We start from the raw sequence: 7,308 nt of genomic DNA on the forward strand, positions 1-7,308 counted from the left end.
TCTTCCATGAGGAACCTTTTCAACACCTCACTGAAGTCCATGTAGATCACGTCTAATGATCTGCCCTCATCAATCCTTTTTGTTACTTCTTCAAAAAACGCCATCAATTTCTTCATGATTTCCCACACACAAAGCCATGCTGTCTATCCCTAGTCACTCATTGCCTTTCTAAATACATGTAACTCCTATCTCGCAGGATTTCCTTCAACAATTTACCCACTACTGATGTCAGGCTCACAGGTCTATAGTTCCCTAGCTTTCCCTGACCACCTTTCTTAAATGGTTAGCCAACCTCCAAACTTCCAGCACTTCACCTGTGATGATCGGTGATACAAATTTCTCAGCAAGGGCCCCATCGATCAGTTCCCTATCTTCTCACAGAGTTCCAATGTACACCTGATCAGATCCTGGGGATTTATCTGCTTTTATGAGTTTCAAGCCATCCAGCACCTCCTCCTCTTTAATATGGACGTTTTTCAAGATGTCACTGTCTATTTCCCCACATTCTATATCTTCCATTTCCTTCGGGACTGTAAACACTGATGTAAAACAGTCGTTTAGTATTGCCCCTACTCCTGCGGCTGCACACAAAGGCTGCCCTGCTAATCTTTGAGGGGCCCTATTTTCTCCCTAGTTACCCTCTTGTCCTTTATGTATTTATAAAAACCCATTGGATTTTTCTTAACGCTATTTGCCAAAGCTATCTCATGTTTCCTTTTTATCCTCCTGATTTCCCTTTAAGTATACTCCTCCTTGCTTTATAGTCTGAGGATTCACTTGACTTCTCGTGTCTATACCTGACAAATGCTTCCTTCTCTTTCTTAACCAAAACCTTTGTTCTCTAGTCATCCAGAATTCCCTACAACCATCAGCATTTCCTTCCATCCTAACTGGAATATCATATACTGTCTCTGGAAATCCGTTATCTCATTTTTGCAGGCTTCCCATCTTCCAATGATAAAGATTTCATTCCCTCAAAATGCAAACTCCCCAATTTCTGCATCTCACAAAACTGTCTCTTGAAAATAATGAAAAAATAGAGAACATTCTAAACGAAGGCTTCGATGAGGTGAGCTTTGATCAGTCCTGTAGATCTGGAGATCACCACCTGCACGGTGAGTGCTTTCTCCCAGAGCAGCACCAGGACACTGTCAGGCACACAGACAGAATGGGCAAATACATTCCCATCTGAACTCACATCTCCCAGCCTGGAAATCTGAAATTGTGCACGGATATTCTGGTAAACATCTCCAAAATTATTCAATAAGATCGGCCTAATCATCAAATCAAAAACAAATCAACCACTCACACTAAACATCCTTCATGTCCCACACCCATTCTCGATCCCATCCTGCAGGTTATACGAATCCCACTACCGCTAACCTCCTGAAGGATCTTCATTCCCCTCCTACATTTGTACCATCCTCCATTTACTGCAGCCGTTCCTACCTCCGTAACATGGCCCAGACTCGACAACTCTTCCTTCCTATGCAATATTCCCCAGAAGGGCACTGGAGTATGGTGGTGTTTACAGAGTTAGGGAGGGATATCAGGACAGGAGGATTTTGCATTTATTAGTAATATTGAAGTGACTAAAATTGGCTTCGGTAATTTTCAGTACTCACGCCAATAAAGGAGGTTACAGAGCTAAAGAGGATTGTAGGGACTGGAAGACGTTTCACAGTTTATGAGTTTTGTGGGGACTGGGGGAAGGTACCAAAATAGGGAGGGTTTAAGATTGAAGGATTCTGCTGAAAACGTCTACTGAGTTAAAGGCAGGATTCTTGATAGTGTGGAGTAACACAAGAATCTTGGGGTCCACGTTCATAGATCCTTCAAAGATGTCAGCCAAGTTGATAGGGTGGGAAGAAGGCGTGTAATGTGTTAGCTTTCCTTAGCAGGGGGATTGACTTGACGACCATTGAGGTTGTGCTGCAGCTCAATACAGCCCTGGTTAGTCCACTCTTGGAATATTGTGTTATGTTCTGGTCACCTCATTATAGGAAAAATGTGGAGAGGGTGCAGAAAAGATTTATCAGGATGATTTCTGGATTTGAGGACAGGTCTAATGAAGAAATGTTGGGGAAGCCAGGGCTTCTATCATTGGAATTGAAAAGGATGAGACCTGACTTGATAGATGTGTACGAGCTGATGAGAGGCATACATAGAGTGGGTGGCCCGAGAATGTTCCTATTGTGAAAATGGCTATAATGGTGGGGCATAATTTTAAGGTACTTGGAGGAAGGTTTATGGGAGATGTCAGAGTTACACGGAGAGTCGTGGTTGTGTGGAATGCAACACCAGCGTTGGTGGTAGAGAGAGTTACATTAGGGACATTTAATTAATTTTTGGAAACGCAGATGGATTATAGTAAAATGAATTTCTCAAAATGGAGACCTGTGACCTGTGGTGTTCCACGAGGTTCCGTGCTGGGTCCCCTGTTGTTTGTGATATACATAAATGATTTGGAGGAAGGTATCAATTGCCTGATTAGCAAGTTTGCAGATGACACGAAGATTGGTGGAGCAGTAGATAGTGATGGGGACAGTCAGAGAATACAGCAGTGTATAGATCGATTGGAGAGATGGGCAGAGAAATGGCAGATGGGGAGTTCACTCCAGGCAAATGCGAGGTGATGCATTTCAGAATATTCAATTCAATAGCAAGCTAAATGGAAAAGTCCTGGGGAAAATTGACGTACATAGAGATCTGGGTTTTCAGGTCCATTGTTCCTTGAAGGTGGCAACGCAGGTCAGTAAAGTGATTAAGGTGGCATACAGCATGCTTTCCTTCATTGGACGGGCTATAGAGTAAAAGAGTTGGCAGGTCATGTTACAGTTGTATTTGATTTTGTTTCGGCCACATTTGGAATGATACATACAGTTCTGATCACCACATTACCAAAAGGATGTAGATGCTTTGGAGAGGGTGAAGAGGAAGTTCACCCAGACGTTGTCTGGTATGGAAGGGACCAGCTATAAAGAGAGGTTGAATAGATTCGGAATAATTTTATTACAAAGACAAAGGTTGACTGAGGACCTGATTGATGTCTACAAATTCATGAGATGTATAGACATGGTGGATAGCAAGAAGCGTTTTTCCCCAGAGTGTGGAACGCAGTTACTGGGGTCACAAACTCAAAGTGAGAGGGGAAAGGTTTAGGGCAGATAACCGTGGAACGGTCTTTATGCTGAGGGTGGTAGGGGCCTGGAACATGTGGCCAGCGGAGGTGGTAGAGGCGGGAACAATGAGGTCCTTTAAGATTCATGAATGGGCAGGGAGCAAAAGGATACAAATCCTTAGAAAATAGGCAGCAGGTTTAGGCAGAGGATCTGGATCGGCACAGGCGTGGAGGACCAAAGGGCCTGTTCCTGTGCTGGGATTTCTTTGTTCTTTTCTACTTTGAGTTGTCTGCAAGTTGGTTTGATCTTAGAGTATGATAAAAGATCAGCACATTATCAAGGGCCGAAGGGCCTGAGCTGTGCTGTACTGTTCTATGTTCTAAATAGGGAGGGTCACAATGGCAGGAAGGTGTTTCGGGAGGCTTGAGAGGATGGGATCTGAATGGTAGATACAACTGGGAAGGTTTGCTCGGAGTGCCAGAGGTAACAGAAACACCAATGACCTGATCTGGAGCTGGGAGGGTGGTGGGGACTGGAGGTGTTTCACAGAGAGGGAGGACTATAGAGCCACGGTGTGTTCCAGAAATGTGGAGAGATGTAGGGCCTACAGGAGTTCATGGAGATGGCGAGGTTGGGAGGGATGGAACAGTATACACAGATAAGAATGTTGGTAGGATGGAGTGGTTTACACAGACAGGAGTGTTTTAGGTTAATGGAGACGTTTAGAGAGAAAGTGGGTTGTGTCGACTGGAGGACCAAACAGAGATATGGATGGTAGTCATGGATGATGTTTATAGACACAGGAAGGTTTAGGTTCTGCAGATTCGTTAGATACGGAGGGTGTGGAGTCTGACAGATTTTCCAGAGGGCAGTAATTTTGGTTGGAGACAGGTTCACAGATAAGGGAGCATTAGTAACCTCCTCCAGAATGGTAAAAGTGGGAAGGGTTGTTGGGGAGGGTGGCGTTTACACAGATAGAGGTGTAAGTGCTGGAGAAGGTTATGGAGATGAGTAGTGGATAGAGAGGCTTGAGGAGATGACATTAATATTGGGGTGCTAGTGATGGGAAGATGTTACACAGATAATGAGTCTTATAGGAACTGAAAGTCCCATGATTTGGGGTTGGTTCTGCAGGTTGGGAGTTCTGCAGGGATCTGAGAGGCCTTTTGGGTCTCCCCAGATTGACCGTGTCTTTCGGACTGTAAGAGGCTACATAGATACGGAAATATTAAAGACAATGTGTGCCTTCCTCTTTTTCCTGAACCAAGTGATGACACCTCTCACTGGCTAGGGATTCCTAAACCTGCCAGCTTTTCCCTTCACCCTAACAGGGACATACTGGATTCTTGAGATCACACTTCCATTTGCCAGTCATTCCTTTTCATTCAAACAGACTGACCCAATCGTGTTTAGTTATGATTTGGACATGCCGGTGTTGGACTGGGGTGGGCAAAGTTAATAATCACACAACACCAGGTTATAGGCCATCAGGTTCATTTGCAAGCACTAGCTTTCGAAGCACTGCTTCTTCATCAGGTGGATGTGGAGCACAATCCTAAGGCACCGAATTTATAGCAACAGGAATGCAGTGTCATGGAATGATAATATTAAACAAGCTTAGATTAAGTCTTTCATCTTTTAGAGTGACCACTAGCGCTTCCAAATCTAGCACTTTCAAATACAGAGGGAGCTCGATTATCCAAATATCAATTAACCTAATATCAGATTATCCAAAGGAGATCTCGAGGTCCCGATAGAAACATTACATCAAAGAGCTGTTTCAACCCTGATTTTTTTTTTGTTTACACTGATTAAAACAGTTTTCAGCTGACTGAAATGCTGCCGAGGACAGTCCTGGACATCGAGCCCAGATACCATCTCCAAATAACTGACCTCCCACCCTCTCTCCCTCTCCCCACAATTCCCCTGGAGTTCTATATGGGGTGAATCCTAAACCCCCCTTCCCCATATACTTTCTAGAACAGTGTCCTGTACAGGGCGGAAATGTTGCAGTAAAAAGTTGTGTGTGGCTGTCTGATCATGTGTGTGCATGTGCGTGTGTGCTATTTGAAGACTTACCCCACCAAAGGCAGTAGATATCTTACTGTTGGTGTCCACTCCAGCTGCCCAGCAGGGGGAGGGGATGAACGGGGGCAGGGGGCCTGGGACACGGGCGTGGACATGGATTGGACGGTCGGTGTGGTGGGCAGGGTGCGGTGTTCGACGGGTTTGTGGACGGGCTGAGGGTGATGTCGAAGGTGTTTAGGAAGTGGGGGCAGGCGGCGGGTGGAGGGTGGTGTCAGAAGATTTTGGGGGCTGGGGTCACTGTTGGGTGGGTTTGGGGCAGTTGGGTTGGCGACATTAAGGGGCAGGTGAGGGTGGTGTTGGATGTGTTTGGAGGCGAGCGGGTTTGTTTTGGGGTCTGGCAGGGTGTGTGGCCTCGCTCATGGCTTGCTGTTGCCTCGTCACCTGAACAGGGTGCAGACTGGACTGAAAACTTTGAGCCCCAAAGGAAAGGCATTTAATCGATTAACCAGATAATCAATTATCCGAAAACATCACCCGCCCATCACGTTCAGATAATCGAGATTCCTCTGTAAACCATCTGAACTAAAACCTGGTGTTGTATGATTTTTACCATCACCCAATCAACCCCTGCTCGATCCTGCTGGATGGCCCCAATATTGACCCAGTTCCAGTTTAAGACCTAAATCTGTCAACCTGTCTGATCTTTTCCATTAGTATGTTAAAACAAAGGCAGTTGTGGTCACTGGATGCAATGTGCTCTCCGAATGATACTTAAGTCACTTGCCTGACCTCGGTTCCTGAGGGGACGTCCAGTGTTGCATCCGCCTGAGTAGAGTAGAACCCTCTACGTCTTGGTTAGGAAACTTTCTTAGACATTTTTGACAAATTCCACTCATTACGGGCCTTTTACACTCTGGGTGACCCAGTCAATCCAGGGAAGTTAAAATCTCCAACCAATACTACTTTATTATTTTTATAGGTACCTGCAATCTCACTACACATTTGCCCCTCTCATACCCGCTGGCTATTTGAGGGTCTAGAACACAATCCCAGCAGACTGATCACCCCTTTTGTTTCTAACTTTTAAATATATGGACTCATTTGATGACTGCTTAACAGTATTGTCCCGAAGCACTGTTGTTATGTCCTTCCTTATCAAAATGACAACTCCCCATCCTCACTTACTTGTCCTTCTGTCACACCTGTAGCTTCTGTATCCTGGAACACTGAGCTGCCAGTCCTGCCCTTCTCTCAACCAGGTTTCTGTTATGGCTGTAATATCCCAGTCCCCAGAGCCAATCCATGAACTGAGCTCGTCTGCCTTACCAGTCAGGCCTCGTGTGTTGAAATAAATGCCTTTTAAACCAGAAGTCTTTTCCCTCAATTCTCTGTGCCCCCGGATATCCTGAATAGGTAACTTGATCTTGATGGCTGATGAATTTCCTCTGACTTTCCGATGGTCCCTCTCTTACTTAGAGTCACAATTCCCTGCCAAAGTAATTGAAATCCTCCTGGGTAACACGAGGAAATCTCCTCCCTGGGATACTGGTGCCCCTCTGATTCAAGTGCAAACCATCCCTTTGTACAGGTCATCTCTACCCCAGAAGAGACTCCAATGATACAAGACTGAAAATCCTGCCCGCTACACCAGCTCCTCAAGCCACACATCCATCTGGCCTCTCTTTCTATTTCTATCGTTACTGGCACGTGGCAATGGGAATAATCTGGAGATCATTAATGTCAATATCCTGCTTTTTTAACTTCTCACCTAATCCCTGTACTCCTTTCTCAGGAACCCATCCCTTTGTCTAACCCTGTCATGTGGATTGATATGAACAATGACCTCTTGCTGTTCACCCTCCCCTTCTGAATGTTCAGTAACCGCTCAGAGACATCCTTGACCTGGCACCCAGGAGGCAGCACACCATCCTGGGGTCCCTTCTGCAGCCACACAACCTCCTGCCTGTCGCCCACACACCTGGGTCTCCCATCAGTGTTGCGATCATTAGAGAGGATCTGACAAACATATATGGGAGAACTATTGGGTCCATGTTAGGAAAGGGGAGTATTTTAAAGTGATGCAGTGAGAATGCAGAGCCAGTGTGCTCCTTGAAAATGAATAGTAAAGGCATCAAGTCCAACGAATATTGATCAAGTG

Source organism: Hemiscyllium ocellatum, unplaced genomic scaffold (genome assembly GCF_020745735.1).
Source record: "Hemiscyllium ocellatum isolate sHemOce1 unplaced genomic scaffold, sHemOce1.pat.X.cur. scaffold_184_pat_ctg1, whole genome shotgun sequence".
NCBI classification, from domain to species: domain Eukaryota; kingdom Metazoa; phylum Chordata; class Chondrichthyes; order Orectolobiformes; family Hemiscylliidae; genus Hemiscyllium; species Hemiscyllium ocellatum.